The sequence below is a fragment of the Mobula hypostoma genome, chromosome 13 (assembly GCF_963921235.1).
Source record: "Mobula hypostoma chromosome 13, sMobHyp1.1, whole genome shotgun sequence".
In the NCBI taxonomy this organism is placed as follows: domain Eukaryota; kingdom Metazoa; phylum Chordata; class Chondrichthyes; order Myliobatiformes; family Myliobatidae; genus Mobula; species Mobula hypostoma.
Genome location: NC_086109.1, coordinates 87,880,780 through 87,893,019, shown reverse-complemented (window position 1 = coordinate 87,893,019; position 12,240 = coordinate 87,880,780). Strand labels below are relative to the sequence as shown.

Here is a 12,240-nt window from a genome sequence, read left to right as displayed (position 1 = left end):
TGGTCACAGGAAGAATGTACAAACTCCTTACAGCCAGCAGCAGGAATTGAACCCAGGTCACTGGTACTGTAAAGTGCTGTGCTAACCACTGCGCTACTGCACCACCCTATTTATATATTTGGTTGAAGTAGTTAGCACAAGCAGCTTTCCACAGAGAAAGGTCCGATAATCAGAACATAAGTCATTTCCATTAAAAAAATGATACCTTTGCAGATAGCAGGAAATTAGAGCACCCAGGGGAAACCCACACGGCCATGGGGAGGACGTGAAAACTCCACAGAGACAGCACCAGAGGTTGGGATCGAACCCAAGTCACTGGAGCCGTGAAGTATCAGTTCTACCAGCTGTGCCAAGCTGCCAACTTGCTGAGAACGAAGGTAAGTTTAGAGAGGTTGAGCTCAGAGTGCACTTTCTTGCTTAATAAGAACAGCAGCATGTTTAAGGTTGTTGTACTTGCAGAGAATGTCAGATTGAATCAGACGTGGAAAATATTACAAGTGTACAGGGTTTGATAGGCTGTGGTTAGGCCACTGGTTTTAAATACTATACCTCCGTGGCAGATATGGTTTGATGTGTCATTTTAATTTGGTGGGAAGAAGGAGATATATTGGTCTTCACTGCAAACCAGATACTCCAGATTTTTTTTTTTGTTTGGCACAGTGGCGTTCTACTATTGTTTGGGGATGACTGATGTGCAGATGTTCAGAGCTCAGCAAGTCCATGTTTCTGAGTAGTCTGCTGGCAAAGCCGACAGCAGCACGATCGAAGGAACTGGCACACACGGCAGCTGTCCTGCAGTCTTATGACTGTGGAAGAAGTCTTAATCCAAGTCTGAGCATGGCTTCATTTAAGCACTGAGACTTGCCTGGCCAGCACCCTTGTGCTACACAAATACAACGCATCAGTAGGAGAGAGGGCGCTTGCAATAGCAGCAGTTTGCACAGATTGTATTCACGCAGTTTGGCTATAGGACCTCAAGCAGTCTGCAGAATCTATCTGAACCAGGGTGAAAACTACAAAAGGAAGAATTGAAGTTCTTCAGAACCTTCCACGGATGTCCCAAAGACACTAATACCCAATGGAGCAGGTTTTTAAAATATTTACTGTTCCCTTAGAATAAAGTGGAGAGACAATTTTGTGATGTGAAACTTATCATTAAAATTGATGCTTCCACCCAATGTTGGCCCACCAGGTACTTCACTGGATTTAGTTGCGTCTAATGTTGACAACAAACAAAGACATACAATGCTGGCTATAAATGGACAGTCTAGTTGGTAACTTTGACAATTAGTATTAATCCAATTCATCCAATTCCTTTTTGGTTGATATAACGACAGGCCCTCATACACACTTTATAAGAGCATAAGACATAGCAGAATTAAGCCATTCTGCCTGCTCTGCCATTCCATCATGGCTGACTTAAAGTTCAAATGTTAAAATTCAAAGTACATTTCTTATCAAAATATGTATACAATATGCAACATTAAAATTTGTCTCCTTACCTCAGCCACAAAACCAAAAAAAAAGAACCTATTAAAAAAGACCATAAAACAGACAATATGCAGAAAAAATTGTGCAAACAACAAGAAACATTCAGAACTGATGTTCACAAAAGTGAGCCTCTTAACCTCACTCTCCTGCCTTCTTCCCCATAACCTTTGACACCCTGACTAATCAAGAACCTTTCAACCTCTGCTTTAAATATATCCAATAACTTGAGCTGCACAGCCACTTGGGGCAATGAATTCCACAGATTAACCACCCTTTGGCTGAAGAAATTCTTCTTCATCTCTGTTCTAAAAGGATGTTTATGTGGTGGCGTCTTTCCTTTTACACAACAAGCTTTGACCCAAGTCTTTTTTGCAGTACATTCTAGAATCTCATCCAGAGAATCCAAGGATATTCACTGAATGTGGAAAGAGACGAGACCATTTGGCCCAGCAATTCCCTACAACCAAATACACATCATCACTTCATTCCAAACAAGGGCTACTTTTATTTAAACATGTTTGAGAATGACAATAAAAGGAAATGTTATTTCTGCTGTGTATGTGCAGAGCAAGAATGTCAATGCAGTTGTACGACTAAATGTTTTTACTGAGTCCTGTTAGTAACGGTACACACTGGGCATCTTGCAGTGTGGGAGCAATGAATTGAGCCCACCAAGATAAAAACACATACACTTGAAAGCACGTGCATAATAGAGAGAGCTCTCAGTGTGTAGAAGGCCCAATGGGTTCACTGCACAATCAATCGATCGGGTATATGCGCATTTGCCACATTCTTGTAATCAATCCACTATGGTTCAATTTCCATTATCACACATTCAAATATAGTAAGTGTGATATGATATGATACAATTAATACGATATGTGGACTTCAGTTCTGAATGATATTTGCTTACATTTATTGTTTGCGCGATATTTTTTCTTTCTGCATATTGGGTGTTTGACTGTCTTCTTTGTTTTATGGTTTTTGAGTTTCTTTGTTTTGCGCCTGCCCATAAAGAGATGAATTTCAAGGTTGTGTGATGTATACATACTTTGATAATAAATGTACTTGGAACTTTAAGTATAAATAACAATGGAAAAGAAAGGCATAGATTTCACAAAATAGAACAGAAAACCCGATTTGCAGCATTACATATAACAACAAATATTTTTAAATCCTACTTAATGAAACAACTAACTTTACGAACTGCTGTCATTCTATTTAATTAGCTTTCGCTAGCACAAGCAGTTTTCCATCAAGAAAGGGCTGAGAAGCAGAACATGAATCAGTACCAACAAAATGGAAGAGTACAGTGAATGGGAAGCTGGGCGAAACAATAAGGGAAGAATTTCAGCAGCAAGAGCAAGATTCAGCCTTCTGAGCAGAAAAGCCTCCATGAGAAATTTCCATTTTGTGAAAGATAAAGAGAAGGGAACTGAAGAAATTAAATCGGCAGTTGAATTTCATCATGACTGGGGAACGAGGAGCACTGCCCTGAATCGGGCTCTGCAATAGATACAAGAGGCGGCATTGTTCTATGTTTCAAAAGGGATGTTCATCACAAACTTTTAACAACACACTCTCCAATTCTGAACTCATTGAACATCACAGAAGTATTTCCGGATAAACCGCTTAAAAAAAAACTTGCATACTGTGCTGGAGGGGCACAAGATCATTAATAGCACCATTTCAATAATTCAACATTATTCATCAATAGATCTGTAAGAAAAAGGAGCATACTTGTCAAACAATTGAATGCCTTGTGGGGAAAATACTCACGTAGTATTTTAGGATGCTGAAAACTAAATAATGGGAAATGGTGGAATTATTCACTCCACATAAGGCTGATAGTTGATAAATTGGAGGATAAACTTGAAATGGAGTAGAACCTAAACGCAAACAACAGGAATTCTGCAGATGCTGGAAATTCAAGCAACACACATCAAAGTTGCTGGTGAACGCAGCAGGCCAGGCAGCATCTATAGGAAGAGGCGCAGTCGACGTTTCAGGCCGAGACCCTTCGTCAGGACTGACGAAGGGTCTCGGCCTGAAACGTCGACTGCGCCTCTTCCTATAGATGCTGCCTGGCCTGCTGCGTTCACCAGCAACTTTGATGTGTGTTGCATGGAGTAGAACCATTCTTTTTCCTTACAAGTTCAAGTTTCTCGTTATTCAACTCTATACATGTATACCACCACATGAAACAAAGTTCTTCTGGTCCAAGGTGCACACCAAGGTATACACAACTCACTCAAAATTGTTTAATGTTATTTCCCGTATACAAGTGTAAAGGAGAGCAAAATAATTGTTACTCTGGATCCGATGCAGAACAAAGAAAAAGCATTAAAAAAATCACAATAATAATAAAACAAGACACAATAAATATAAGCACGAAGAAGTCTGCAGATGCTGGAAATCCGAAGCAACACAGACAAAATGCTGGAGGAACTCAGCAGGTCAGGCAGCATCTATGAAAAAGAGTGAGCAGTGGACATTTAGGGCCAAGACCCTTCTTCAGGACTGAGGGGGAAGGGGCAAGATGCCTGAATTAAAAGATGCGGTGGGGGAGGGGAAAGAGGCTAGCTGGAAGATGATTGGTGAAGTCTAGTGGGTGGGATAAATACATAAAATAGCTTATGAATGCAAATTGTTTGAATGCCTATTAAGTAATGCTAGGCACAGAAGTAGTGTCTGTATATCAGGTGACTGGTTGGAAATGATGAAGTAATGGTATTGAGGAGTGGTGGAGGTGTTGATCAGCCTTACTGCTTTGGGAAATTAACTGTTTTTGAGTCTGGTGGTCCTGGCATGGATGCTACTCTGTGATGGGGGTGGGACAACAGTCCATGAGAGGGATGGGTGGGATCCTTCATGATGTTACTGGCTCTTTCCTGAAACCTTTCTGTATACGTGGTCCTTGGTGGCGGGTGGAGTAATGTTACCACAAATAAATTTTAAAAAATAAAGTTTATTCTAGACGATTGACACTTTGCATAAGATACATTTACGACACAAGTTTTAAAAAAAACAGTATAATGCTACTGGCCCTTCATATGTGATGTGACCTCAGTGGTGGTAGGGAGTTCAATAGTCTCGTAGCTGGGGGGGGAGGGGAGGAGCAGTTTAGCATCCTAACACTCCTTACCAATTTAAAGTAATTGCTATGGGCAAGGTACTGAGAGAGCATTGACCTAGTGGCTCCAATGAGCCAATCTTCACATAGGAAAAGAAGAATAGAAATAGAAATTATGGGTAAAACTCAGCAGGTCAACCAGCATCTGTGGAAAGAGAAACAGTTCATTACTTAGCTTTTGGACCCTTCAACAAAACGAAGAGAAACCTGTCAGTCACATTAGCAGAGATGGTGGCCACAGTGCCGGGTGAACTAGGGAGACAGGACAGGAGCTATTAAGTTTCTTTGTTTGTATAATATGTTACTATTGTAAAGTCTGTGTAATATTGTATAGTCTGGTCTACAGGAACACTTCCAACAGGGCAGACTATTTAAATGAAGAAGAAAAGCAAAGAATAGCAAGTGACAATATTTGGTAGAAGGTACAGGAGCCTTAGGTCCCATACTACCAATTCAGGAATAGTTATTACCCTACAACCATCTGGCTCCTGAACCAGTGTGGGTAACTTCACTCGCCTCAACTCTGAACTGATTCCACAACATACAGACTCACTTCCAAAGACTCTACAACCCATGTTCTCAGTGTTATCTCTCCATCCCTCTCTCTGTCCATCAAATTTAAATTAATGCGCACATTAGTTATGCAAAACCTGTTTGTCTTCTTTAGCATTTGGCTGTTTGTCAGTCTTTGTGTACAGTTTATTTTCGATTCTATGTATTTCTTTGTTCTGCTGTAAATGTCTGCAAGAAAATGAATCTCGAGACTGGATATGGTTACATATATGCACATTGATAATAAAATTACTTTGGACTTTGAAATGGAGAAGGTTTTGAAGTTGGAGGATTCAATATTGAGTCCTGCAGGCTATAAAGAAATGCCCTCGAGCTTCAAACACGATTCAATCACCAGGCATACCTTCCCCTCTCCTTTCGGCATTTCAAAGGGATGACTCCCTTCGTGGCTCCCTGGTTCACTCTGCCATCTCCTCCACCACTCCACCTCTGGCAACATTTTCCCATGCGAGGCAGGAGATTCAACACCTATCTTTTGACCTCTTCTCTTCCTGCCATCCTGGGATCACTTTCCAGGTGAAGCAACGATTCACTTGAACCTTTTCCAATCTGGTAAACTGCATCTGGTTTCTACTGCGTAGTTACCTGTACACACGCACATGGGTGAATGAACACTGTTGTTTTCCCAGGGAAGGGGAACAAGAAAACCAGATGGTTTAAGGCAGGGGGTTCCCAACCTGGGGTCCACAGATCCCTTGCTTAATGGTATTGATCTATGGCAGAGAAAAGCTTGGAAACCACTGGTTTAAGGTGAGGGGCAAAAATGGACCCGAAGGGCAACTTCTTCACAGCCAGGGAAGTTTATGTACAGAACGAGCAGTCAGAAAAATAGTTGAGGCAGATACAAGAACAATACTTAAAAGACATTTGGATAAATATATGGATAGGAAAAAAACTTGGGGATATATGGATAATAGGAAGGCAAATAGGACTAAATTAGTCACATAACTTTTTCAGCTTCGACAGATCAGGCCAAGGAGCCTGATTCTGCACTGTAGACTGTACAAACCTAATTTTAAAAATTACAATAACATCAATGCACTGCATAGATAGACCAAGTTCACCTTCCCCATTACTGCACAGGAACCAGTCTCTCTTCTATGGACTCCGACTATACTTCTCGCAATTTCAATAAAGCAGCCAGTGTATTCCAAGTCCACAGCCACCCTGGATATTTCTTACCCCCTCTGCCCCATTGGGCAAAAGATACAAAAGCCTAAAAGCAACTACAACCAAGCTCAAGGACAGCTTCTATCACACTGTTATCTGACTCTGGGAAAGACCTCTTGAACAATAAGATGGACTCTTGATCTACCTTGTTATAATCTTGCACTTTATCGTTTACCAGCACTTCACTTTTTTGGTAGCTTTTACACTTTATTCTGCATTGTTATTGCTTTACCTTGTTCTAGCTCAATGCACTGTGTAATGATTTGATCTGTATTAACAGTACACAAGATGAGCTTTTCCGAGTATTTTGGTAAACATGATCATAATAAATCAATACTAATGTTTCACCCTATCAGAGAAATTCTCTTAGACTGACTCATCATTTCCAGCCCCACTTTATAGTCTACTGAGAAAAACTTGTTTCTCCCTTCCTCAGTCTCATGCTTTAAAGCTCCAGCCATTTATCAACAGCAAGCCAGTTTTCAGCTGGCAATGGATCTTCAAGCTGGTTTGTGTGTGTAAGATTTTCTTTGGAATATTTATCTACATGCCTCACCTCATCCACCTAGTCACCTGGTTACAAAAGAAATCTAATCCAATTTACACACAGTGGCCACTTTATTTGGTACAGACATAGAACACAGTGTAGTTTTCTGCTGCTGTTGCCCACTTACTTCAAAGTGTGATGTGCTGTGCACGCTGAGATGGGATGCTCTCCTGAACATCAACGTTATAACATGTGGTAGTTAACTTACTGCTGCCTTCCTGATCGTTTGACCCAGTCTATTCTCCTCTGACCCCTTTCATTAACAAGTTGTTTACACCTACATATATATATTTATATATAGTGCCTATAAAAGTATTCTCTCCCCCCCCCTTGAAGTTTTATTGCTTTACAACATTGAATCACTGGATTTAATTTGTGTTTCTTGATGCTGATCAGCAGAAAAAGACTCATTCATGTCAAAGTGAAAACAGATCTCTAAAAAGTGATCTAAATTAATTACAAATATAAAACACAATGTCCTCGAGTGGCCAAGTCAGAGTCCAGACCTCAATCCAGTTGAGAATGTGTGGCTGGACTTGAAAAGGACTGTTCACCCATGATCCCCATGCAATCTGACAGAGCAAGAGCAGTTTTGTAACAAAGGGGAAACAGTGCAGTGAGCAGATGTGCAAAGCTGCTGTAAACTTATCCACACAGACTCAAGCCTGTAATTGCTGCCAAAGATTCATCTACTAAATACTGACTTGAAGGGGGTGAATACTTATGCAATCAGTTATCTTGCATTTTATAATAAGTTTAGATTACTTTGCAGAGATCTGTTTTCACTTTGACACGAAAGAGTCTTTTTCCCTTGATCAGTGTCAAAAAAGCCAAATTAAATCTACTGTGATTTAATGTTGTAAAACAGTAAAATATGAAAACTTCCACGGGGGGGGGGGGTGAATACTTTTTATAGGCATTATATATATATATATATATATATATATACACACACACACACACACACACACACACACAAACATATATACATATACATCTTATTGGAATGTCTTGTTTATTATGTATTGCAATGTACCGCTGCCACAAAACAAGAAATTTCACACATGTGCCAGTGATACTAACCCTGATTCTGATAAGAAGGGTATTCATATTCTAGGTTTCCTTCACTCTAGTTAAAAGCTTTTAACTAGTTGCGTATGCTAACAAAAATGCCATTGTTCACCTTACAAAAGAATATTTTATGATTCATAAACATTAACTCAAGACACACTGAGGTTTTTTTTTGTTTTCTGGTGCTGGGAACAAAAACAGCACTGTTGAAATTGAGTAATCAATCACTTACATTAATATCTTTGCAGGAAAACCAATCTTTTCAGCATCAAAATTAGACCCTGGAGAACCATTTTGGAATAGTCTGGTAGTTATTTCAGTGCTCTTTAGACCAGGCCTCAGCTTGGCCATGCAAACCTCTGCTGCCCATTTATTGATTTGCACAAAATTCTTCTTGCCATTCTGCTCACTGGCTTACACTGAGGTGCTGGCTGTGTTAGGCACAGGTTTTAAAAATATATGAAAAGCAAATGCTTTTGATTTAAATAAAATTAAATAAAATTTCAGATTGAAATCCTTCCACAGAATGAGGAAGGTGAGAAAGCAAGATAGTTTTCAGATGCAGAGAGGATGGGAGATGGATAGGGCAAGAGGAATCTCTCTGATAAGGATAGCCCAGGATTACTACAGTCAGAAGATGCTCCTGAAACCATCTGCAACATACTGAGAGATAACTTAAGGTCATGAGTTAAGGGTGATAGGAGCAATGTTTAAGGGGAACATAAGGGGGAACTTCTTCACTCAGAAGGTGGTGAAAGTGTGGAACAAGCTACAGAGGAAGTAGTGGATGCAGGTTCAATTTCAGCATTTAAGAAAAATTTGGTTCAGTACATGGATGGCAGGGGGATGGAGGTCATTGGTCCAGGTGCAGATCAATTGGACTAGGCAAAATATTTCAGTATGGACTAGATGTGTGGAAAGGCCTGTTTCTGTGCTGCTCACACAAAATGCCGGAGGAACTCAGCAGGTCAGGCAGCATCTATGGAAAAGAATAAACGGTCGACGTTTCAGGCCAAGACCTTTTCTCAGGACTGGGAAGGAAAGGGAAAGATGCCAGAATAAAAAGACAGGGTGAGGGGAAAGAGGACTAATTAGAAGGTGATAGGTGAAGCCAGGCAGGTGGGAAAGGTAGAGGGTTTGTGAAAAAGGAATCTGATAAGGAGAGAGAGTGGACCCTAAGAGAAAGGGCAGAGGAGGGGTGGCAGGGGAAAGAGAGCGAGAGAGAAGAGGCAAGAGGTCAGAGTGGGGAGTAGAAGAAGACACACACCTGGAAGGACTGTTTGAGGCCTTGAATGGAGGTAAGGGAAGAGGTGGATGGGGAAGTGAATCTGTTGCTTGCAGAGATTTGTGCTGAGAGGGAGATTAGAGGGAAAGGCTAAGGGACTCTCAAAAGGAAAGATCCCTTTGGAAAGCAGAGAGTGGGGTAAGGTAAAGACGTGTTTGGTGGTAGGATCCTGCTGAAGATGGCAAAAGCCATGGAGAATGATGAGCTGGATGCAGAAGTACATGTGGTGGTAGGTGAATACAAGAATACCTCCGTCCTTGTTAAGATGGGGAAGATGGGGTGAGTGCAGATGTTTGGGAAATGGAGGAGATACACGTGAGGGCAGCATTAATGGAGGAAGGGAAAACCCATTCATTGAAGAAAGAGAACATCTCTGATGCTCTGGAAAGGCTCATCCTGGAACCAGAGGCATCAGAGACCAAAGAACTGAGAAAATGGAATAGCATTTTCGGTGCTGTAGTGTTCCATAACTCTAACTATAAAAGGAGGGAAAGAAGTTAGATATTGATGCTTTTACTTGTTCTTAATTAACGGCTAAACTATATCTGGAGTTGTTTTAACATGAGGAGAGACTCGACCACTCTGTCCTCAGATCCATTCACCCCATTCAACAACTTTAATTTTTCTTTAGCAAGCTGGTCGAAAATATTTTGGAAATTTTGGAAGCAGCATCGACTTAACCAAGCTTTATCAGTATAAAAGATATTTCAATAATCCAAACAATCCTTGGACAGTAAATATCTCCTTCCACAGAGACCGTATCATGGAAGACCAAGTCAGAAGACACGAGCCAACATCAAAGTTGAAAGTAATTTTATTATTGAAGTAAATATATGTCACCATATACAAACCTGGGATTAATTTTCTTGCAGGCATACACAGAAATATAATAGAATCAATGAAAGATGGAAGACCTACAAAGGACCTTAAGAACAGCTAACAGGATCATAAGGGTCTCCCTACCATCTATCAGAGACAATTATCAGAAGGCACACGTACACAGGGCCCTTAGGATCCCACTCAGCCATCCAGCATCTTCTTTGACTTTCTACCATCAGGCAGGAGACTCTGATCCATAAAAAAACAGAACGGTGAGGATGGGAAACAGTTTCTTCCCTCAGGCTATGAGGCTTCTGAACTCCCTGCGGCATTGCACTCAAATTCTCACTGGTTAATCTGTTTTGTACATTACAATATTTAATTTATGCACTTTGGTTTGTTTATTTATGTGTAGTCCATCTGTAGATTTCATCCTTACTTTTATAAGTTATTGTATGTTATGTGTACTATAGTGCTTTACACCGTGGTTTGGAGAAATGTTGTCTCTTTTGACGGCATACACACACACACACACATACACACACACATACATACACACACATATACACATATATATGTATACACATATATACATATACACACACACACACACACACACACACATATATATATATATATGTATATAATTAAATGACAATAAACTTAACTTGAGAAACAACCAACGTGCAAAGCCAATGTGTTAAGCCTTTCATTTCATGACCTTTATTTCACCCACACAAAACTATTCATAAAGTTAAGAGCCAAAGTGGGAGCCAGTGTAACTGGAAAATAATTAGAAAGAAACTTGTATCCCTTAATCTCAGTGGACATGATCCATTAACTCAGAAGTAAAATTCACTTCAAAAAAAATTACAGGTTATATAAAGACTGGTACAGGTGGCTGCCGTCTGATCACAGACCATGACCGTCTTAATACCACGATTTTTTGATTAAAGTACCCAACAGTAATCTGCTGAAGCCTTCAGTGAAGCCCTTCTAATTTAGTTAAATAAGCTCTCCACAGGTTTCAGTAAAAATGTACTGTATTTGTCTTAGCCAATGACATCAAATTCTAAAATACTGAGTGACTGCCGTGGATGCTAGGATAGCACAGTGATTAGCATGACGCCACTACAGCTTGTGGCATTCCAGAGATTGAAGTTCAATTCTGGTGTTGTCTATAAGAGTTTATACCCTCTCCCTGTAACTGCGTGGGTTTCCTCCAGGAGCTCCAGTTTCCTCTTACAGTCTGACGATGTACGGGTTAGTATGTTAATTGCTCATTCTAAATTGTCTTGTGATTAGGCTAGGGTTAAATAGGTGGGTTGCTGGGCCTGTTCCATCTATATCTCTATATAAATCAATCAAATAAAAGCTTTTAGGTGTTTAAGTGTTATTTTCAGATAACCACCTCACAAAGTAAACTCAATGCAACTCAAAATAAATTTGTCAATCATTAGATATTTTGTTTAAAAAATTACTCCATGACCAACAGTGCAAGCCTTGAGCAATCTTAAAGCCACTACTGATACCCCCCAATCGATTATTTTTTTTTTAAAGCATATAAAAAGTTAACACGAATAAGAGAAAATCTGCAGATGCTGGAAATCCAAGTAACACACACAAAATGCTGGAGGAACTCAGCAGGCCAGGCAGCATCTACGGAAAAGAGAGCAGCTGACATTTCAGGGCAAAATCCTTCATCATGACTGGAGAAAAAAAAGACTGACTCCTTATCTTTTTTCCTCCAGTCCTGATGAAGGATCTCGGCCTGAAATGTCGACTGTACTCTTTTCCATAGGTGCTGTTTGGCCTGCCGAATTCCTCCAGCATTTTGTGTGTGTTGTATATAAAAATTATATACAAATTCAGAATTACATTTTCAAATACTTTTAAATCAATAAGGGAAATTATCAGGTTTGCGTTTCAGATCCTGGGTTGTGTCTGAAGAAAATACTTTGAGCTGGGTAACACTATGGTGAAACAAGGAAAGAACTCAATGTAATTGCCAAGAATACTACCTTAATGCTGATTTTCCAAATTAAAAGAATATTTTAGAAGTTGCAAATTCAGTTTGAACAAGATGTTTTGACCTACTTGTGATGACTTTGCATTAAATGTAATGAAAACTAACTGGATGGAAATGATCAG

At 40.0% G+C, this 12,240-nt stretch overlaps 1 protein-coding gene across 6 annotated transcripts in view; it reads right to left on the bottom strand.

Moving 5' to 3' along the window:
* Positions 1-12,240, bottom strand: part of LOC134355758 (A-kinase anchor protein 13-like) — a 557,767-nt gene that overhangs the window by 336,276 nt on the left and 209,251 nt on the right. The gene's annotated exons all lie outside the window — the stretch shown is intronic.